Source organism: Lynx rufus, unplaced genomic scaffold (assembly GCF_022079265.1).
Source record: "Lynx rufus isolate CCGP_SWC_20201006 ecotype Redwood Valley unplaced genomic scaffold, mLynRuf1.p SCAF_2, whole genome shotgun sequence".
Classification (NCBI taxonomy): Eukaryota; Metazoa; Chordata; class Mammalia; order Carnivora; family Felidae; genus Lynx; species Lynx rufus.
Window position 1 is genome coordinate 175,729,608 of NW_025814834.1, and position 24,698 is coordinate 175,754,305.

Here is a 24,698-nt window from a genome sequence, read left to right on the forward strand (position 1 = left end):
CCTGGGACTTTGGGCTGAAATCTTATGTATATTAATCAGGAAAGGTGCTCCAATAATGGAAGGTCATTTTAGCAAAGATAGGAAGGCAATGAGGGAACAAGCCATCTAGAAGTACTTTTCAGAGAGAATAGCCAGTGCAAAAGCCCCACGGCAGGAAGAATGCCAAGCATGTTGGAAGGAAGCAGTGTAGAACGTATTAAACAGGGGGACACATAGTAGGAGATGCAGTCACAGCAGTAGCCAGAAGCTGGATCACTATAGGAGTTTGGCGTCCATGATTAGTCCTTTGACTTTTATACTGAGTAAGATGGGAAACAATGACTCGATCTCCATCTCTCTTGCTCTCAATCAATCAAATCAAATCAATCAATCAAATTTTTCTTTTTCTTTCTTCTCTTTTATTTTTATTTTCTTTTTGAATAATTGGCCTGGCTACTTTGTTGCGAACAGACTGAAGGGGGAGGTTAAGTTTCCGGAAGCCAGTAACCACACTATTGTAGTAATCCGGGTGAAAGATGATGATGGTTCAGATTAGAGTCACAGCAGGGGACATGGTGAAAGCTGGATTCAGAGTGACCAAGCAGGGAGAGTATTTGAAGTGGGAGCTTGAAGGGTAGAACTGGGATCATAACCTAGGGAGCCTTATTCCAGAACCCACACTTTGCACTTTTGTGTAGTGGGCTTTCCCCCACTAGAACCTAAGACAGAAAAGAGGTCATGGTTTGTCCTGTTCACAGTTCTGCCCTGCTGTCCTGCTGGTGTTGAGCCTTCAGTATGCATTTAATGAACAAATGAGCGCTTAATGTATAAATCAGGAAACTGAGTCCCAAGGAGATTGGCAATGAATTAGTGATAAGTGGGATTGGAATTCATATGTACTGGTTGCACAAATATTTGCTAAGTCTTACAGACCAGCCTGCATATCCCTCCCAGTTTCTGTTGTCCAGCAAATACCATCGAAGCCAAGGCCCATTTCTTGTGAAACCCAGTGACCAGGTCCAACTTTGTTGTTCCTTTACACATGGCACCAATCTGTTCCACAAGTTAGTTGAAGGGGAACGACAATGAGCCGCATTATGCCTGCCTGCTTTGACATTCTATTCTAATGCCTTTCTGTTCATTATGGTCACCCTCCTCCTTTTTTTCCCTAAGCTCGCATTTAAAAGATAAAGAAATATAATTTATCTTCCTATTTCCTTGCATGGTTTTCTGCAGCTGAACATGCTCCCCATAAAATTGATTTAAGATTCCTACCAGACTTTAAATTGATTGCAAACTGCCTTTAACTTCTATTGCTTTGTTTTTCCTCCAGCAACTTTCTTAACTTAGTTAAATGGGCAGATACTCCTCTAGCCACTGCTGCTTCGAAGGCTAGCTCCTCTAGACTTTCCTAAGGGCACAAGAAGATCAAAAACTTTTCTATTTTTATTTCATAGAGAGGGTTTTCCACATTATAAAACTAACCCATACTCATTAAAGGAAGTTTGAAACATACACAAATATACACACCCACACAAAAGAAAAAAAAGGAAGAAAATACCCAACTGTGTAACCCCAAGGTAGTACCTTTAAAACTTTTTGGTGGGGGCGCCTGGGTGGCTTGGTCGGTTAAGCATCCGACTTCGGCTCGGGTCATGATCTCACGGTCCGTGAGTTCGAGCCCCACATCGGGCTCTGTGCTGACAGCTCAGAGCCTGGAGCCTGTTTCAGATTCTGTGTCTCCCTCTCTCTTTGCCCCTCCCCTGTTCATGTTCTGTCTCTCTCTGTCTCAAAAATAAATAAACGTTAAAAAAAATGACTTTTTGGTGTATTTTCTTGCCATCTATTTGCGTATGTGTATGAATGAGTGAGTGTGTGTGTGTGTGTATGTGCACACACACTACATACTTGTTGTGAATCATGCTTTTTCGCTTAACAAGCCATACACATTTTACTGTCTAGCATCTTACATACTGTTTTAATAGCCATACATTATTTAGTAATGAAAATGTTGCTATATCACACTGATAGGCATCTTTCCACTTATCCTTTCACAAATAATGCCACACTGAACATTTTTGTTTATAATATAGATTCTGTATTTAGAGTGATTTCTAAATCATCCCCCAAGGCAAAATCACTTCTTAATTCCCAAAAGTAAGATCATTTAGTCAAATATAGCATTAAATTATACCATTTTAAACATCTACCTAAACTGTATGCAAATATCTACCTCCCTACTAACACTAATTATTAAATAGTTGTCTTTTGGTCTCTTTTTATTTCAACTGTGCTCATTTAATAGGTTTAAAAGCCACCAAATTTTATTTATTTGCATGTGTTTGATTGGTTCTAAACTTGAATATTTCCACATACCTGCCTATTCATTGTATTAATTATTTTCTTCATGCCTTTTTTATTTATTAGAATATCAAAATATTCTTATCAATTTGCTTAACTTTTTAAAAATTTTTTAATGTTTATTTATTTTTTAGAGACAGAGAGAGCACAAGCAGGGGAGGGGGAGAGAGAAGGAGACACAGAATCTGAAGCAGTTTCCAAGTTCTGAGGTGTCAGCACAGAGCCTGATGTGGGGCTCGAACCCACGAACTGTGAGATCATGATGTGAGCCAAAATCGGATGCTAAATTGACTGAGCCACCCAGGCACCCCTGCTTAACTTTTATAGAATAAACATATTGCATTTGTCAAAATTTCTATTCAAATTGGTTTACCAGAGTGCTGTTTGTGTGTCCATGTTTTTTATGGCATGATTTTAATATACATTTGGGAGGATCAGTACTTTCTAAATTAAAAATAATTATGGGAGTAATTTTAGGAAATACAAATAAACACGAAGAAGAAAAAAATTCCCCCACATGTTTATGATAACCACTCATAATATTTGGAGCATTTTCTTTCATCTTTTTGTTACACACTTAAGTACTTTCTACAAAAGTAGTCTCATCTTCTACATTCTGCTGCCTTTTTTTTCCACTTAAGATGTTAGGAATTTATTTTAATGGCATAAATATTCTTCTTCATTATCATTTTAATGGCTTCATAATATGCATAGATCAAAATTTATTTATTCAGACCACTGTTGTCAAACCTCTTTATTTCTAATATTTCACTGTTATAAAGATGCGTGGACATCTTTATGGCCAAATCTTTGGACATATCCATAATTATTTATTTAGGATGAATTTCTAAAAGTGGGTCATAGGTTTAACCAAATTTTAAGGCTTTGTTATATATTGCTAAATTGCTCTTCAAACCTGTGTCTTAAGTTTATGGTGTAGGATTTATTTTGCCTTATAGTTGTAAATGTTTGCATAGTACTTGAAATAATTTAAAAGGAGCAATTTACCTAGCTCTGCATATATTGGGAAGGAAAGACAAATATATCTACAATATGCCAGGAGCCCAAATTTCCAGAGTCGATAGTTCACAATTTATAAATCTTAGAGTTAGTTGAATACATTACGTATGGCTTCTTTCTTATATATACTAGAGAAAAATCGGTTTTAAAAACTCAACATTTTACTTTGTCTCCATCAACTTGTCTTTGTTCTCACAAAGCCATATTTTCTAGATCAGCTAAAGATGTGGAGGCAGTGACTCAGGGGCCTAATAATAGATCTACCAAATGCTTGCATTTGGTACAAATGCTTACAAATGCTACATGTACGAAGCCCTGGCTGACATTCATTCTTTCATTTGATCTCAGAATAGCTTCATTTTGGGGAAGGGGATACTGAGCTTCAGAATGGTTGAGGGGCTTCTAATTCACACAGAAGTTGCAGAACGGTATCTATTTCACTCCAGAGGAGTATAGTTTTCACTAGTCTGTGTTGCCTCTTCTTGGACTCTAAGACTTCATGGATTTTACTTTCTCCCCACCCCCATCCTATCAACTTACACTTGCATTTACATTTATATTAAAAATTGACCTTTGAGAATTGCACACAAGTTCTGGTTTCAGCCTTTGCTCTCTCTCAGTTCTTGTTTATTTTAATTAGCCATTTAAACTTGTACATAGCACCCCAACAAAGGAGACTTTCATATTAATGAGGATTAATCACATGCATACTATAAAATAATATAAATTAACCCCAGCAATGGTTACTTATATATTCTGAGATGTGTTTTAATATGCCTTTTATTCAACATTGAATAATGGGTTGTGGTTTTTAAAAACCATATGGTAGAAAATTTGGGGAGGGAAAGATATTCAACACTCATTACCACATATAATTTAAAATGTATAATCAACAAAGTAGGGTATCATACAGTGTAGTGAGATCAGAAAAAAATGAGTCATAAATGTTCAAGTTACTGACGTTTAGTAGAAAAGTTGATGATCTGAGGTCATACATCCTTTGCATTCCATCTTGGCCTCTTACTAATGTGGGACTTTGGACAAGCCCTTTCTTATCTCTGAGAGTCTATTTATATACCTTTAAGATCTAATGATATTTTCTTCAAATACTTAAGAGGGTTGAATTCAATATCCAACAGGTACTCTAAATGGCAAAGTTATGTTACAGTATTAGCAGAGGGAGAGCAGAATTTGGAACATCACTATAAAGGTCAAGAATGAGCACAGACCCACCACCCATGGTATCTCTGAGGAGTCCTGTGACCTGCCAGGCAATGAACAAACTGGCCTGGGGTCCCAATAAGAGACAAGGGAGTAGAACACAGTTTGGCAGAAAAGTTTTCATCTAGGGAGTAGGAAACCTCATTTTGGTGTTTTCTGTGTGGATTTGGCCACATTTTATTCTCTGAGCTTATGTTTCTTGGGGTTGGTGTGTGACTATCCTAAGCATGGTTTTGTTTTGTTTTGTTTTGTTTTGTTTTGTTTTGTTTTTTGGTATATAATAGGCCCTCAGTGAATGCAAAGTCTGTCCCCGGCTCTCTTTATTTATAAGGTAAATGTTGGGTTAAATGTTATCTAAGTTCCTTCCAAATCCACATTTTAATGGATTCTTAGATTTCATTTCATTTTCATTATGGACTGTTGATTGACTAAGTTCATAATAATCCTGGTCTGGTTTCACTTGGTTCCCATAATCTTAAAATGTCATAGCTGGAAGAAACCTCAGAAACCACCCAATCCGCTTATTTTACTGACGAGTAATCGAGCTCATTAGTAGGAGCAGGGGGGAAATTGACTTGATCGAGGTCACCCTGTAGGTAGTGACAGGGTAGAGAACACCGTCCATGTTTTCTGACCCATCCCAAGACTCACCACCCACCCCTTCCCCAACCTCCAGCTGCCGCTGATACGTTCCAGCCCGCAAAGCAGCACGATTTGCTCCTCTTGTGTTAACATTATTCTAGCATGTAATGTCTGTGTTTAAGGCAATGACCTGAGAAATACTTTTATTTCCAGTGATGCACTTATTTTGCAGGGTTTATTAATTTTATTTATGTATTTGATCTCTCCAATGAAATAATAAACTAATTAGTGTGACAATTTACTGGTGTGCTCCTCCAAGGATGTTTTACAGCCTCAATGCAAGCTTGTCTAACTGTGGGATCAGCAGATCCACTTTTGCCCTGCTGCCCTTAATTTTAGCCATCAACACACATGGCAGTCAGCTCTGTGCTGGGTACTTGTGCCTCCAGGGGCATCTGGAGATATCAGGTCCTAGGGCAAAGGAACTTTTGCTTGGGAGCCTCCCCAGAACTTATTCAAGAGACAGGCTGCTTCATCAGGCTGAAAGGGGTGGGAGTTGGCCTCCCAGAGAATTGAGCCAGTGTATTACCTGAACTGCCCAGAATGTGAAGGTCAGAGAATGAGGAAAAGCAATGTATACAGAAGTGTTGAAAGTCACAGATGAAAAAGCCCACAGTCCATTAAGACCAAGACCAAAGCAAGGAGCGTGAAGAGAAGATTGATATGGACAGTAGCCGCAGGAACATTGCAAGATGGAGGAGCAAGGGTGAGAGATGCCAGACGACCCAGAGTCATTGGAACAAATAGCACAGTAGTACTGAAGTTTTCATTTGGTTTGATTTGGTTTGGTTTGTGTTTTTTTTTTTTTAACTGGCTTTAATGTGAACTACATGGACTTCCTTCTCAGACAGCCCCCATCTGTGCTCTCTTAACAGCCAATACTTTCTCATCTGAGAATTATTCGTAGTCTCATGTCATTATTTGCTTGCCTGTCCCCATTTAACTGTGAGCACCATTATATCACCAGGGCCTAGAACCATGCCTAGAATATAACATAGCTCAATAAGCATTTGTTGAATGAAAGAAGGAAAGGGTGGATGGATGGGTAGATGGATAGATGGATAAATGAAGAAGTGAATCAGTCTGTCAAAGCTACTGGAGGGTCAAAGACTTGTGACCTAATGATATTCATGTGCCGTCTTTGATGTACCAAGCAGAACCCAACGAGAGATATTTTTGCCAATTATTTACATTTATTATAGAATTACTCACCCATAGCAAAGAAGCATCCAATATAAAAGTATTTAATCTATCTTGACTAAACCTTCCTTCTTATTAATGTTTAATTACACCACACACAGAAACATATTCATTTGGAGTAGAGGTCAAAGGTCACAGTACCCTAAACCTTTAGGGGTAACTCTGCCGACCCACTAGTTGCCCTGGGGGTATGGATGCTGCCACTGTCGTGGCTGCCACTAAACTGTCACTGTGGGTTGCATCTAGCATTGAGGGTTCTTGACCGAACAACTTCCAGACCTCTAGCCAGAGACTGGCTGGAACATTAGGAGGAGGAAGGTGGGGTGGGGGGTCCTGCAGTGGGAGCTATGCAAGCTCAGGATCCTCTCACTCCGTAGTAGGAACCCCTTTACTGAGATTGGCTCCCTTAGGGATGTTACCTTTGTTATGATTGGCTGCATGCAAATTAGGAAACCCCGCTGTGTTCATCGCGGATATAGTATATTCCCATCTAGGCCATCCCTATCCAACTGGCTGTAGAGTTTTGGGAGGCTGTGCAAATGAAGTAGCCCTAACTTGTTGATGCTGTTTACACGTGGCGGGACATAAGCAGTCCTCATGTGTTGGCGATGATAAAGTGCTAGGGCCAGATCTGGGACTTGTGGTCCTAATTGATGTATTTACCTTCTGTATGCTCAGAGCGCCTGGGATTCAAGATAGGGATTCTAGATTCCAGGCAGATACCAGGAATTGGGCATGTCTTAGAGATCTTTGGTAAATACATAGAATTATTTGTAAAACAATTTAATTACAAGGCCTGCCATTTGTTCCGTGACTACCACATAGCAGACACAATACCAAGGTCTTTCAATATAGTACTTAATGATCACAATTCCGCAATTAGGTATTCTTATCCCATTTTAAAGTGAGGAGACTGAGATTCAGAAGGGTGAAATAACTTGTCCAGTTTCACACAGGGCCCATTGTGTTGATAAGAAAAACATACTAAGTTTCATACGGAGTAGCAATGATAACTGCCAAAGATGGAAAAACCGGCAAAAAAAAAAAAAAAATCCTTGAAAAAGCAACTCTCCATTGGCTCTTTTACTCCAAGAACTAAGGAAGGTAGCAATGATGGTGCATATTATATTTTAGCTGTAATATACCTACAGACAACTTGCAAAGCACTGGTGTTTTTCTGGAAGCTGTGTTTGGGGGCTCTGGGCTTATTCCCACATCTCCAAAAGCAGAGTCTGTCCCAGGCTTCCATACTGTCCAGCTGACAAATAATAGTCTCATTTTGATTCTGTGTCATTCGTCAAGGACCAGACAGAATGCATGTGTGCCCACATCTCTCCTTCTAGATGACTAAAATAGACTCTCCTCTGTAGTCACGACCTGGCAAGGAAAGGCTGCAATTTTATACGCCGTCCCTCATGGGTAGAGGTTCTTCACCAAAAGTTGTAAACTCTCAATAGATTCCAAGCATGAGCGTTGTTTATTTTTTCTGCAAACTCTAGGTCTGGTGTATATTGAAAAGGAGTGTTTTTTTCATTGTTGTTGTCCCATTAGATTTTTCAGTTTATTGTATCAGGCGTTAACACCTGGATGATCTTCCCCTATGTCACGTTTCTTCATGGCACTTATCATCTGGCATACTTTGTATTTATTGCTTTGTTTAATTTGGTGTCTGTCTCCATCCCCTGGAATGTAAGCTCAGGAGGGCAGAAATATTCATTTAGTGTGTTCTTGAATCTCCGGTGATTAAAGCAGTATTTGGCACAACTATGGTCTCAGCAAATATTTATGAATAATAATAATGGATGGGTAGATGTAGGTACATATGGATAGATGGACAGATGGATAGGCCCTGTCAACTGTGAAAATTTAGAGTGAAATTATAGTAATCAAGGTAAAACGGGTTTGCACAGGACTATGAAACTAGACCAACGGAATAAAATCTAGAGCCCCAAATAGACTTTACTGACTGAAAACTTTGTACATGATAAATATATCACTATAAATCAATGCAGAAATCATAGACTAAGATATAAATGGTACAAGGAAGATGCATAAATATACAGAAAATGTACTGAATCCTAACCTGACACCATATAAAGAATATCAATTCCAAGTAAATTAAATGCAAGAGGCATAGCTTTAAAAACTTTAGAACGAATTATAGGACAATGTCTTTATGATGCAGGGGTAGAAAAGGATGTAATGAATAAAATAAAATAAAATAAAAAAGCACCTACCTTAAAAGAAGTACTAATAGATTGCCTTACATTAACATTTTAAACATTGTATATGTTTGTTTTCTTTAAAACAAAAAGACACGCTTTGGACCAGGAGAAATGGTTGGAACATACGTAACTGCAAGAGGGTTGAATCCCCAGCATGCAGATTAGTATAGAATGTAATTATAACATATCCAGAGGTACCACTACATATTTTGATTAAATATTATCATTTTACCGTTTTGCTGTTTCTTTCCATGGCTTATGCCCACACCAAATTTAGGACTTTGCTAAATGTCACTTTCCAGGTAAGGTCTTCCCTAACTACCTTTTTTGAACTTGAGGTCTCATCTTAGCGCCTTCATTACCCCCTCTGCTTCTGCTTTCGTCATGACACCTATGATCATATGACACACTAGACATTCTTCTTTCCTATATGTTTAGTGTATGTTGTTTCCTCCCTGGAACAACTCAATAGAAAAAAAAAAATGGGCATATGTTAAAGTAGCCAAAAAACCATTACAAAAATATAAAATAAAAATAACAAGAGAATGTTCAATGTCACCAGTAATCAGAGAAGTGCATGCTAAAAATAGAAGATATTTTATATCCATCTTTTTGGAAAACTTTTAAAGTCTGGCAACACCAAATGTTGGCAGTGCTATGAACTCAGGTAGATTCGTATGAATTACTACTGCCATACTGGAGAGCCATGTGTTACATCTAATAACTTTGAAGATGCATACACCATAGATAAATCTCATACACGTGTGTCCAAGGAGTTTAACTGCAGCATTACTCCCGTTAGCTCAGTTTGGAAACAGCCCAAATGTTCACCAATATGAATGGTTAAGTCAATCTAAATACATAATAAAATATCACCTAAATATTAAAATGAATGAATGTAAGCCAATTCTATCAAAGTGGCAAAATCTTTAAAACATATTTAAGAAAATAAGCTTCAGATGGATGCCTACTGAGGGATATCATTTAAACGAAATTTTCAAACATGCAAAACACTGCTATATGTTTTTTATGGAGGCAAAGCATGTATTAGAAGCAAAAAATCATGCATGGAAATTTAGGAGTATAGTTATTTTTGTGGAAATGGGAAGGAATTCATGGGATAATTTCTTTATATTGATAATGTTTATTTTTAAAAGAAAATGTTTAAAGCGAATATGACAGGGTGGTAATATCTGACCAGGCTGGGTGGCAGTACATAAGTTTTGGTTATAATTATGTCTGTGCTCAACTTCATGCTTGAAATATTTAGTAAGAAAAGAAATAGGAGGGTACTTAAGTGTGACTGACAAGGAATAAAGTTTAAGCCATAGCATATCAAATAATATGGTGTGACATAGCAAAATTGTAAACTGAATTTTGTTATTAGACAAAGACTATATACAAACCCAGATTCAATGCCTTCTTTTCATAGCAGTTCATGAGATTAGGCTTTGGAACCTGACATTCTAGGTTCAAGTCTTGACTCATACTTAATAACTGTTGAAAATTAGGCATCAGTTTTCTCACCTATAAAGTGGAAAAATGAGATAAAATAGAAATTATTTTAAAAAGAGAGAAACTCAACAAAGCCAAGAGTTGATTCTTCAAAAGGATCAACAAAACTTGCAAACTTTTAGCTAGAATGATTAAGAAAAAAAAAGAGAAGACACAAATAACTAAAATGAGAAACGAAAGAGGGGACATTACTACCAACATTACAGAAATAAAAAGGATTATAAAGTGGAAAAATAGTGCCTCCTCATAACAAATATTCTGAGGATGAAATGAAATCCTACTTGTGCAGTGTTCAACACATGTCATGGCACATAATGAAACCGAAGATCAGTATTGATGTAAACAGGCATAAGCTTGAAGTCAATTTTAAATGCCCTGCTTTCTCTCATTTTATTTGTTTTCTCCATTAACCCTACCAAGTTGCTGTTATTATTATCCCATTTTATATGTAAGAAAACCGAGCCTGAGAAAGGTCAAATAACTTGCCCAAGATTTTCCATCTCTTAAAAAGAGAGATGAGATTCAAACCAGATCTATCTCCAGAAAAACATAACTGTAACTTAATGTCCTGGCTATATTTCACTAGTTTTATGAGTAAACTAAATTGAATTCATTTACAATAAAACATTATAATAATCTATCCCTTAGCTTTATATTTTTCTTTGAGTAGGAAGTCAACCAGCCATTGCTGATTAAAACTAATAACAAGTGTCTACTTAGTGTATGTGTATATAAGTTCACACATGTAAAATAACTGAGTTTCCATAATGGGCTGTTGTTACTAGATAAATATTCCTGCCTTAAGCAGATTCTTGGGCTTGGAATATATTGGAAGATCAGTAGGCTGTGGTATTCTATTATGTTGAGTTTTTCTCTCTTTTTTTTTAACCATGGGCTCTTCTTTTATTTTATTTATTTATTTATTTATTTATTTATTTATTTATTTATGTTTCACTGTCTTACCAGAAAAATTGTTATCTCTCTGCTTTCCATCTTCTTCCGTCCTCTGTGAATCCAAATGGAACTTAACTTTTATTGTCACTGATTATTTTGAATGAACATGTTTCTTAATGTAATTTTTGTCAGGTCAGTTCCATTTATTATGTCTTTTATTCATTCATACATTCATGCATGCATGCAGCACACATTGAGTGGTGACTATGAACTTGCTTCTGGATTAGGTTCCTGGGAAGTAAGGGTTCATAAGTCTGTAGAGAGAGGCAGAGGTGGAAATGGACAATCCCAGGACAGTTTTACCTGCTGGATGGAATTGGTACTACGGAGCATGGGGTCCCCCATTTTGATGGCGGGGGTTGGTGTGGAGAAGTGACACAGAAATGGTGATGTTGCCCCTGAAACTCCTATTTGTATGTTTATTTACCATCTAGAAAATAATGCACGATTACGGGGCGCCTGGGTGGCGCAGTCGGTTAAGCGTCCGACTTCAGCCAGGTCACGATCTCGCGGTCCGTGAGTTCGAGCCCCGTGTCGGGCTCTGGGCTGATGGCTCAGAGCCTGGAGCCTGTTTCCGATTCTGTGTCTCCCTCTCTCTCTGCCCCTCCCCCATTCATGCTCTGTCTCTCTCTGTCCCAAAAATAAATAAACGTTGGAAAAAAAAAAAAAAGAAAAGAAAAGAATGCACGATTATAGAAAACTTGGTAAGCATAAGGACAAGAGAAAAATAATCTATGATTGTGCTACAATGAGCCAGTGTTAGCAGCTGATATATTTTTTAAGACCAACTTGTACATGGATGAGCTCAAATTTTTAAGTAATTTTATTATATTCTACATATTTTCTCATATCCTGAAAAATTTTTTAAATTTTTTTTGTATGTGCGTTAATATTCTTCTGTGTACAAACACTAACACTCATTTTATCATTCCTGTAACAGTTGTCTCTTTCTTACAGATAACATTGTGATGATAATCTCTGTGCATATTGTTTCCTTGAGAAGGAATCCTGAAGGCAAATTACAGATTAAAGTGTATGATCACTTTTAAGACTTTTGACATTTTCTCCAGTGCCCTCTTCTTTACTGATCTCAAGGCAAGAGCTCATGCCTTTAAGAGAGTCAGATGAATTAGAAGTTGGAGAAATTCTTTAAGAATTCCTACGTTGGGGTGCCTGGGTGGCTCAGTCGGTTGAGCGTCCGACTTCGGCTCAGGTCGTGATCTCACGGTCCATGAGTTCGAGCCCCACGTTGGGCTCTGTGCTGACAGCTCAGAGCCTGGAGCCTGTTTCAGATTCTGTGTCTCCCTCTCTCTCTGACCCTCCCGTATTCATGCTCTGTCTCTCTCTGTCTCAAAAATAAATAAACGTTAAAAAAAAAAATTAAAAAAAAAAAGAATTCCTATGCATGTGCAGATATGCACATGAATGTGTACACACACATTTTAGGCACATACACATGTATCCTGACTTCCTCCTACCTGGGGAGCATTGTGTAACACCTCTTGCCTAGTACTTAAAATGGGCTGATTTGTTGATTTTGGTGGTGGTGGTGGTGGTGGTGGTGTTTTTGTTTTAGCCACCTCTGTATTTCCAGTGCCTGGTATATGGTAGGAATTTAGGAAATGTTTCTTGAATGAAAAAGAGGAAAGAAAAATAAGGCCATTAAATAATTATTTACTTTCTTAAACATCTTATTTTACTTGTTTTCAGCCTTCGGCAAGACATGGTGGTGAACCCTGGCTCTAAATCTTCATGATTGAGGGACTCTTTGACACAACACAAAGGTAAATGTTTGAAGCTGGTTGACTTGCGGGTATGAGGAAAATCTTCCTCTCTGGGAAAATGGCTCATAAGTGTCTCTGAATCCTCTTCAAGTGTGGCTTTGTGCTTTGTGTTCCTCCTTAAAACATCCTGGAGGGTTCATGGAGCCTTTGGGAATTGGAGCTTAGGGTCACTTTTCTCTGGTCTATTTTGTGTTTGTGCTTAGAGAAAGGGAATAGTGATTCCCTTTCTTCTCTTCTTTAACTGTCTAGGAAGTGTCATTAGGAGTTTTAAGTTTTCCTGCCTGGGTTTTAGCCTCTCCTAGTAGGTGGTCTCAAAATGGTTTGCTTTTATTTTTATTTTTTTTCAATATATGAAGTTTATTGTCAAATTGGTTTCCATACAACACCCAGTGCTCATCCCAAAAGGTGCCCTCCCCAATACCCATCAAATGGTTTGCTTTTAAACATAACTATGTTAGCTCTCCTCAAATGCCCTCTGTTTCAATATATTTACCAACAGAAGGAACCATTTTCGATTGTTGAAACTAGAGTCAAACCATATGTAAGATAAATGTTTCTACATTGAAAACAGACTCGGAGATTTACGAGCTTAAGGAGCAAGTACTATTATTTTGAGGTCCTAAACTTTTAAATGATGGCAACACTGAAATCTGTACTTCATACGGGGAGCCAAGAAGACACAATTGAAAATGCCTATTCTTTTGACAAATTAGAAGCATTCATTGCAGTATCTATTTCTTGTTTACCAGGGATAATGCTGAATGAATCACAGACTGGTAGATGGATGTCCCTTCTGAACACTTTTAATTAGCACTGCCTATTAGGATGAACAGAGTGTTGCTTTCCTGCCATAGATTACCCCCAACCCCCCTTAAATGAAATAGAAATCTTATTCTCCACAAGGTAATATTCATCTCTTCCCCAACCAGACAGGCATAGAAAATTAAACAATGGTCCGTTAAAAAGCCCAGATAATGTATTTATCATTTCCAGTTTATGTGAGTTTGCAAGGCAAATAGGAGTAGGAGCTATTCGTTATGGGACCTTGGGGAACAACAGCGGGACTGGGGAGGGAGCTGAGAGGCTGGAGGATCTGAGACTTGTAAAAATTCATTAAAAATATGAGGTACTATTGGAGATAGAGGAAATTAATTACTCTCAGGGACTCAAATGTCACTCCTCATTTAAGTGACCTGGCAAGGAGGCTGAGAAACTTGTTCTGTGAGGGTTTCTGTAGTGGAGAAGGCTGGGAGCTGGGATTCCTCAGCTGTCAATTTTTGCTTTTCCTTGGTGACTTATTGACATGTTAACCTGGCTTGTGCCCTAGCCTCCTCTAATGAGTAGAGTTAAATGAGAAATGGGGGTTTGGAGGTGGGGGAAGCACTCTCCCCTGTAGCTGGCCAGGTTATTCAGACCAGCTCCCCAAGCATGTAAGCAACTTCAGACCTGGGGGAAGCCTGTGATTTACCACAATGGAGAGAAGAGACTGATCATTTGCAGCTGGACTGAGTTTGGTCTTTTATTATTGCTTTTCCATCCACAAAGCTATTCTCTGAGGGGGAGTGAATTTGGAAAGACAAATTAAGGTTTTCTACCTAAGGAGGACGGGGGGAGCAGTAGCTTCTGAAAACAGTCATCTTTTCTAGATTGCCTGTCCAATAAATCTTTCTAATGCATTCTGCCTATAGACAGAGGTTGAAAATATATAGATATGTGATGACTTAAAAGTTTAAAATCAGTAAACCCCCAGAATAATGGAGTAGAAGCTTTCTCAGATGTGTGCCTTACCTAGACTGGGAATGCAAGGTTTTATTCTTGAACTCTGCCATTAATCAACTGAGATGTTGCCCAAGCCATCACAGTGCTCCAAGCCTCTGTTGTATTATTTATAAAATGGGAACAATAATATCTATCTTATGTGATTATTAAGGACAATGTGCCCAAAAGATCTTTGAATGGTAGAAATATACAGGTATGTATAACACCTATTGAATCATTTTGTCTTGAAAGTCTTGATTTTTAAAAATTAAGGCTGCTCAGTGGTCTGTCTTCCTCTGTGGGTCAAAGTTAAAGGGCTCTGAAGTATTCTCTTGGCTTCTTCAATTAGGAAGGGTGAATCAACAAGCCAAAGAAGGAAGCACTGCTTTTGGGAGAAAGTATGCCCGGATGTTAAAAAAAAAAAAAAATGTGAAGCATAGCTTTGGAGGAAGTTGGAGCCCTGGAGGTTCACCTCTGGGAGCAGTCCTAAGAGCTTGTCTTCAATTCAAGAAAGTCCTGTCCTTTTGAAGCAGAGACAAATCGTGCATTGAGGGTGGCAGAAGAGATATTTGAAGATTATTCACCTATTCCTAGAAAGAGATGATGATGAGATAAACTTGGGCAGGGTCCGTGGGTACAGAGGACAGAGAACTTTGAAAGGCCTTGGAAAGGAAGGAATTCTAGGCTTTCACATAGTCATGGTGGTGTGCACTTTGTGGAGGGTGCAGTGCAGTGACTAAGCCACAGAGCATCCCCAAGGTACTTGTAATGTTATTAATAGAAATGTGAGAAAATGCAGGATACAGTCCTTCTGCTCAAGTTGCTCAGAGAAGTAAGCAATTATCATACAGACCAGACAGCAATAAGCCCAGAAGGGCAATGCTGGAGACAGCACTGAGAGGGAGGTGCCTCAAAAGATGAGCAACACTTTGCTGGGTGAGAAGGGGTTTGAGGCTGGGCATTGCACAAAACAGCTGCTCCCAGCCACATGGAACCATAGCTGCTCAGCCACATATTACAGATGCTGGTTTGAGAGCTGTGCACTTGACCTGTTACATTTCCTCAGCAACCAGGTTTTGTACGCCAGCTTGCCCTCAGTGATTTTCCAAGGCTTCTGTGCTGTTGGTGTCTCCTGAAAGTAGACTTGAAGGACCGTGTGCCTGTTCTCATCAGCCAACCCTGTAGTGACCCACCCTGAGCATGCAGAGAAGGCATCCCTGGGAACCCAATTCTGAATAGTTGCTAAAACCACTGTCCCCATTCCTTGGTGTTCTTTTGGAGCTTGTAGGCCACTTATCTTTAAAAATTGCCTGAAAGCCATCTGTTGACATAACTGAGCCGTTGGCTCTTTATTTCTTGCGTTAACTAGATGTGTCCATTTGAATTCATTTATAGCCATGGTGTCATCATGGTGAGATAGTAATAAGACAAGAAAAATTTTTCTCGCCAGTCTTCCTCCTCTTTTTCCTCCTGTTAGAATTCCTAGTGTCTCCTATTTGCCGACCTGTTGATTTTCTCAGGTCCTGTTTACCCTTTTACTTTTCCTCTCCTGATAAAACCACACATTCTTCAACTTGGATAAGTAGGAGATTCTTGACACCAGGGGGTTCAACTGTAAAAACCTTAAACGTGTTCTTAACCGCATGGCAGTTCTCTTTATCTGGTATGTTTGATGTTTGTGGTGTTGCTTTCCAGAGCGGAATGTCTTAGATTGCAATCCCTGCTCCAACATGTAACAGCTGTCTAACATTGAGCAAATCAATTTCTTTAGGCTTGAATTTTCGCATCAGTAAGCTTAAGGTAACAGCAATACTTTTCATATAGGATTGTTGTGAGAATTTAATGAGAGAGTCCATGCGAAAGAGTCTGGCCTGTTATCTATTGTCAATGAATGTTAGCCACTGTTGCTTATAATAATACATGCCATTATAAATTTTTGAAATGAAAAGGCAGATGTGTTGATCTTTGGCAACAAGGAAGAGGGAAACTAGAAAGACACTCTCCCACTCTTTGGCTGGGCTTAGAAAAGGGAAGTCCCTAGTGATGAAGACATTGAAAGCAGCTAAGTCTGTGGGTGCACAGGGAGCCCTCCCTGCCCAGACAGTGGCCTGGCTGCTGAACAGTCAGAAGGTCTGCTGGGCTCCCTGAGCTGCTTCTGGGCATCTGAAGAGTATCTAAGTCAACCCTGCCCTATGTACAGTGTTCATTGCAGATAGTATGGTGGTTTTGTAATATGCCAATGTGGCAAATGGGATTACCTTACTCAGAATTCAGTTTCCTATATGTTTCTAGTTAGGTGGGCCATGGGAGAGTTTCTTGGGAGATCGGAGGATGGAGGGAAGCAGCAGCCACTCTGCAGCTCACCTGTTGTTGGTGATCTGTTGACTCACCCTGTCGGCACAAAGCGGCGTCTGGGCCCACAACTGCTCTTCCTTTCCCCATATCCTCCTCCCGCTTCCCAAGGCCTCATCCAGATGTGTGTGTTTAGCCACTTAAGAAAAGGCCCCGGTTACAGCAGGCCATCCACATCGGCAAGCTGGGAAGCAGTGAAAGCCAAGGTTCCAGTAAGTTTTCATGGAGTTTCAGTGCCTGCTTATGGATTCCAGGCTGCTCCTGATTCTCCCCATTTATAACCATCTTTCCCTCCTAACCGCCTGCCCAGTGGACTTCAAGCTCCATCATCAGACAGAATTGAACAGACTTAAAACTGCTTAACCAGTTCCCACAATCGCTTGCCAAGTTCCTCTATTAAATAAATAATAAATATATTTTTATTTTGCATATATATAGTACATATAGTATGTGTGTGTGTGTGTGTGTGTGTGTGTGTGTGTGTGTGTGTGTGTGTGTATAGATATATATGGCATTTATTATCAGAGGAACAGAACCAAGCACTAGGAAATTGTGTGTGTGTGTGTGTGTGTGTGTGTGTACATCTAACACTACTTGTTTCTGTTTCCATGATTGATCCCCACCTGATACAGCTGCTCATAGCTTTCTATAATGCAGAATTCTCCACTCACAAGGAAGCCCATTCCTGTTCTACCTCCCATCCACCATTCCTCTTTCTGTCTGTCATGTAACAAAAGAGAAATTGAACTCATAATCCAAAAATGTTGTTTTTCAGCTCAGGATATATCCCACTTTTTCCTCAGGACTTCTGCCCCTCCCAACCTGAAATAGTTGCATAAACTCACTGCTGTGACCTCATCCACGGAATTTTTTTCTCTCTCGCTTCTCATCTTTTGAAGCTTAAGAATCAGACTCTTCATGAAGTTAACCCAATAAATGTGAATATACTAGAGAGGTACTTCTAGTCGTTCAGTTTCCCCAGACCTGTCTCCTCTTCATCCTCCCCATGCCTTGTAAAGACAATACCTTGATTCTGAATGTTTACAAAGTATCCTGTGATACGGTGGGAGGGGACGGAAGCATGGAACTTAGAATATGAATACCTGTGCTTGTCTTTTGCCACCACAGAGGGCTGACTGCATCTGCTTGTTATGTAGTTTCTAACTGCCTCAGTTTCCTCAGATGTAAAATAGGTATACTAATAGCCGACCTGCTATTCTCAGGCCCTCTGTGAGTCCAGTGATCCCTGAGCAGCTCTGGATATGTGAAGCCCTCTGTTCTTGACATCTGTGTCCCAGTCTCAGATTAGCTCACACCTCGGTTAGGGAAATGCCAGTTATGATGAGATGTTAAACCTTAGAAATCACAAGAGAGTAGCAAATCAGGGCACTCTTATTTTTTAATGAAAATAAACACCTTGACATGTTCGTAACCTCATTTCTTACACTGTTCAGGGTCTACCATAGTAACTTTTTGCCTAAGTTGTTTCTTGAAGATGCAGATTGAAGAAATTGAGTGAAGAGTGGTTTCTGTTAAGATGGGCATGTATTTCAAAATCACTTGTAAAAAATATTACAGAGCTGACCAAAAAGGGCAAGAGGCTTCCAATATGAAAGAATGACTAAAAATTCTCCTATGTTTGTTAAAACTAACAAAAATCAAATGCAAAAAATAGAACATGACAGAACAGCCTATTACTGAGATGACTGCAAAAAAGAACTCAAAGTTATAATGGAGGGAGTTTTACAAAGTGACACAAGTGATGAAATCAAGAATATACAAAGGAAACTGTTACGAATGGATAACGTAGATGTCCATTCAAAGAAAAGAGCCTCTCCGTCATCTCTGGCACAGGAGGGCCTCCGTGTGAGTAGGACAGATGGCTCTGGGAACATCCTATTCTTAAGTGTGACATAGGCAACCAATTATGAGCTCACAAACCTGGTTAGAAAAATCTCAGTAATTGGCAGGTGTATGACTTCCAGATAAAGATGTGGAGGATGTGTTTGACAGCTGCAAGCCACATTTGTGGCCAAGCCTCACCCTGTTCCCCTGCACGCATTTATCATTGAACAACAGCCAAAGTTGAAAAACTAGCTGGCTTACCTTCCCTCTTACTGCATGTGTGTGTGTGCGTGTGTGTGTGTGTGTGCGCGCACGCACACACACACACGCACACACGCACGCACACACACACACCCTGCCTTCTTACAAGGATCAAATGAGTACTATAGCACAATGGCATGTTGGTGGGTTCTCAAGAAGGTGTTTGTTGGATGGATGTGTGTATTAATGAATTGCCTAGGAACTCAAGGGGAAAGTCTAGAAATATCAGTAGACATTATGACAGCATCCTGGACAAAATGAAATGGGGAAAAAATGCCCAGGAGAAGTACTTTACTGAAGATTTAACACGTTGATGTTCATAACACCTCACCTGCCAAAGGTATCCTATTCAAAATGAGTGAAGCAACAGAACAGGATTAAATTGGCACAGCTGGAGGAGGTCTGCCTGCATGTGAGGAGCTGAATATTATCTCCAGGCAACGGATGGAGTTGTAACATGAGGATTCTTATTTTTAGTGTTGGGGAGAAAATGAATTTGAACCAGAAGACACCGAGGGTTGATAAGGGAAGAACGGGGCTTGAGGGAGGGAATGGATGTATAATAAGCCCAGACCAAGAGGGCTAAGCAAAGAAGTGGAATCAAGAGAGGCCTGTGGAAGGGGATCTTTTATTTCAGAGTGGCACAATAAAGCATAATGAGGTCCGCTAGGGCATCTGGTCAACTCAGACCCCCCTGCTTAGGACAGGAGACACCTAAGGGTCAGAGAATCAGTTTCCTATGGGTGAGGAAGACCAGCATCAATCCTGTGTGAACATGTCTGTATCCTTTGGGGAGCGGTGAAATTCTTTATTAAATCAACTAGCATGGTTTATTGCATTCTTCTCTCACTCTTAATGTCCTATGGGACCAGGTCTATAGTTTTTTTGCGTTTTTTTTTTTTTCCTGAATCTATTTCTAACATCTAACTCTAGGTATTAAATAAAGAATCACTGAGAACCCCCATATGCTAATGATGATAAACCCCAACCCAGACATGTAAGGAAGCTATTGTTACCCCCATTTATAGGTAAATGTCAAGAGGATGGGAGAAGTGAAACAATTTATTCAAAGTCCTGCAGCTGGTAAATTGCTACGCTAAGACTTGAAACTAGACCTGTCTGACTGAAATCTGTGATCTGCCCACTATCCCCCTAAGCCTCAGATCCCACAATTGAGTAGATGTTCCCTAAAGATTTCTTAGAGAGAAGGGAGAGAAAGAGGGATGATAGATAATGATAAGGTAGAGGAGAACATTTGGGTACAAGCAGACTTTTGGAAGATCTGTTCTGAACAGATTGTAGACAAATGTGCCTGACACATGTATTATTCAGAGATCATCCAGAATGGACTGAACCTCACAGAGAGGAAACTGGGAGAGAGTTAAACCACTAAACTTGGGGATACACCCATGGAGAAGCTAGAACGTAGCCAAAATCAAGTGTAAGAATGTCAGAATGTTGGGAAAGGGAATGAGACCAAGTCTTGGATAAAGCAGAAAACTCTGCTGACTGGCTTTTCTGCTGTGAACTAACCCCACCCACCTACCCCACCTCTACTCTCCTGTCTCATTTTGCTAGTTTTGCTCCTGTAGCAGCCTTAAGAGGAAATTATTTTCATGTCTAGAAAATTTTCATGAGAAAATTAAGACTCAGATTAAGAGTTTTGTGGAACTCACTAATGCCAGAAGTAAGTTTGAATGCAAACCACCAGCATTAACCTACCTAGGCACCAAATATTGTGAGAGTGTCTCCATTTGCTGCACGATGATTCTTTCAAAGGAAATTTCTGTAGGAATTTTATTTGACAGGTAATTTTCTTGAGGCCAAGCATGTAACTTCCTGGGAACATTACCAGGGGAAATAAAAAGACCATCTAGAGCTTGTGTGCCCCTAGATTTTTCACCTTTCTGTGTTTAACACGTGGATTTAATGTTACTGAAATGCTGGTGTCTTTATTTATCAGCGTCTCTTCACTAGGGACACGAGTTCTGGATGTCCCATTGAAGGTAATGCTTCCAGATGGCTTACAAATTAGGTTCAATAAAATGTAGTCATTCTTCCTTTTAGTGAGTTCTTGGTGCTGAACCTATTTGACTTACCTAATATCCTGTTTGAGTTGTTAAATCCTAAACATAGATTGATTAGAACAGGAGAATAAGCTGTCGGGTTAATGCGTTGAGCTTTTGAAGTGGATAAAAGAACCACTTTGGAACTAAAAGGCTGACTTAACGTTCACTTCGCCATTTGTCTGTGTGGACTCAGTGTCTTGTATCTCCTCCCTTTCTTGCTCATGTAGCTGCAAATCCCCTCGCCTATAAAAATGGGAGTCGGAGGTGACTGGGAAGAGAAAGTGGTACTGTGCATGTGAAAGTACTCGGTAAAGTACACATGGTTATAGAACTATAAGTTGGTGTAATAAATTTAAATACCAATTGTGAATAGGAGTGTATTATATCCCTGGAGATACACCCGTTCATTCAGAAACTTTAGGAAGCAAAAATGGGATCAGGACATTCTAGGAGTAGAAGGGATCTCAGAGATTATCTGCTTTAGTTTCCTTGCTGACAGACAAGGAACTAGAGTCTGCAAGCGAGGTAGTAACTTCTGCTCAATCCCATAACAAATGCTACGCAGACCTGAGCCTGCAACTCATGTGATTTGCTTCTCCATTCTTGTCCTTCTGCCCATGAGCCTCTGCGCTGTCCCTTGTCATGATTCAGCAGACTCTATCCACTGTGGCCCTTGATGGAACTATTCAAACCCCGAGCTTCAGACTTCACATGCCAGGGAGAAAGCCCATACCCATAATGCCTGTCTTTTCCAGTGTACTTGTGGGAACTTTCTTTTAGCTGCAATTAAGAGAATGAATGTTGTAGGCTTTGGAATGATAGCCTATCTATTGTGACTTCTGCTGGACTTCGTAGAGTTTGTCCTTTAAGCACTGAAGAGTGTGTTAAAAGGACCTGTTGATTCTGCCTCTGAAATATACTAAAACATTTCCTTCCCTCTCCAGCGCATTATACTATAAGCTCCCTGAGGGCAGGGACCTTGTCTGTCTCCCCTTTTGCAGTATATCCCCAGTGCTTAGCGAAGCAGAATGTGTGGCTCATAGCAGATGCTCAAAAGGTATTTGTTCAATGAAAGAGTGAATCCCAGCTGCCATTACCTTTGTCCAAGGTCACGTTGTCCTCTGAGCCTCGTAAGTGCTCAACCTTTAGTCTCGCTCCTTCCAAACACTGCTCTGTCCTTTTTATCCTGCTAATTACAGATATAAAAAGGCTACTCCTCTGCTGAAAATGTGTCAGTGGCTCCCCTTTGCCTAGTGGAATTGGCAAAGTGTCTTAATGGAGACTTCAGAGGTCTTCATAATCCGGCCCTGTCCTAACTTCCCAAACTCATCTGTAGAATCTTCTCTGCCATTCCCACCTTTCAGTGGGAGTATTTTCTTCTACCTGTAATACCCTATCCTGCCTTTACCTAATGTGGTGAATTCCTACCTATTCTTCTGGCCCCTCCCAGAGGCTCATTCCCTACCTTCTTTGGTGTCTTCCTCAGTTATTAGGCAGATCCTTCCAGAGCATGAGCTGTATCTTTAATCCCTATGGATTAGAAAATGGGAGATAATCCTGAACAGTTGCCCCCTCCCTCCAACATGGCAGATTACTGAGATCAGGTCAAAACTTAGCTGAGTTGTAATGAGAACAGTATTTGGGCCAGATCTAAAGTGAGAGCACCAAGAAAGGAATCGTTTGTGAGCCAGAATCTGGAGAAGAGTGGGGCTGGCTCACTCTCTCAGAGAATGTGCCTTCTCAGTAGGCCCCGGTCTTGTGACCTGACACTCCTTCCCCAGGACTGCTGAAAACCTGTACTTCATAAGAAGAAAATAATATAAATACTGATTTTTATCTCCTCATGCAACTCTGATAAAGTTATCATACGTGATATATTGTTTTCATTAGATAAAAATAACAAAAATATGCTTTTGTAAGCAGCTTTTTTTATTTTTTATCATTAATTTCAACTTTAAAACTAAACATATTACATGATGAGAAATTAGAGAAAAAACAAACAAAACCCATGATCCATTATTTGGGTGTGTTCCCTTGAGTCTTTACATAGACATATTTTATATATGTTATATGTTTATATATTTTTTGTATATGTTATCAGATTATACATATAAATATAAAACCTGGTTTATTTCACTCATAGCATAAGCATTTTTTATGGTGCTAGATACTGTTCATATCAATCACTTTAAATGACTGAGTAATATTCCACTGAGTGAATGGACTATTAGGTAGATCCACCATAATTCATTTGGTCATCTCCGTATTGCTAAAGGTTGGTTTCCTTGCAATATTTTGCTTTGTCAGTAATACATGAAGATTCCTTCATAGACAGTGATTTCCCCCTCTTTGGGGTTATTTCCTTAAAATGACTCTGACCCCAATTACTAACTTGCACACACTTCCTCTATTAAAGCCACTCAGTAACCCCTCACACCCTTCCTCTCTGCGTGGTAGTTAACCCCTCATTCCACAAGAAGGAATTTGAAGGCCTAGGGATTTGAAGTCCCAGAGTCATAAGCTGATCACCCCTGCATCTCCTGGTAGCCCCAACCCCCTGACTTGTCTACTGTCCTAACGCACACCAACCTGTCCTTTCCTCTCTGTGCTGTTGCTCCGGCTGGCCCTGAGCACATATCCTGCATATACCAACCCTTTGCCTCAAACCCATACCTGATGGCACCTCCTTTGGGAAGCTTCTGCTTTTCCAGTGAGATGATTTAGGCCTCCCTCTCCAGGGATTCCAAGATTCCCTGTGCACATCTCTGTCATCACCCTATCACTCTGTGTTGAAAATGCATGCTGGTGGATCTTTTTCATCGTTTCCCAGTTACCATCACAGTACTCGACAGTTTGTTTCCCCAGTTACTAGCACAGTACTCAACACATAGTTCCTTTCTTTCCTACTCCACCTCCCATCCACAAGCATGTTGTGCCGACTCAACCTCCGACCCACATTCAGAATTCAGCCCCCTCTCACCACTCTCTACGGCTACCACGCTGGTCTGAGCAGCTACCATCATTTTCCTGGATTAGTGTAATCATCTCCTACCTCATTTCTAAGCTTTCAGCCTTGCCCCCATATTTAACACACCAAAGCAAAAGTGTCCTTTTGAACATCCCACCCTTACCTAAAGCTTTCTAATGGCTGCCCTTCTAAAAGTCTTTGCTGTTGTCTTTAGTGTCCTGGGGCTGCCATAGCAAAATAACAAAAGCCTGGGTGGCTTAAACAATAGCCATTATCTTCTGGCGGTTCTGGAGGTTAGAAGATCTGAGATCAAGCTGCCAGCTCGTCTGGTTTCTGGTGAGACCTGTCTTCCTGGCTTGGAGATGGCTGCCTTCTCCCTAGTCCTCACAAGGCGCTCTGTCCCTGCACACGCAAAGATAGCTCTTCTTATACGGAGACCAGTCCTATTGGATTGGAGCCTGACCCTTCCGACTTTATTTAACCTTAATTACTTCCAGAAAGGCCCTATCTCCTAATATCATCACACTGGGTATTGGGGCTTTAA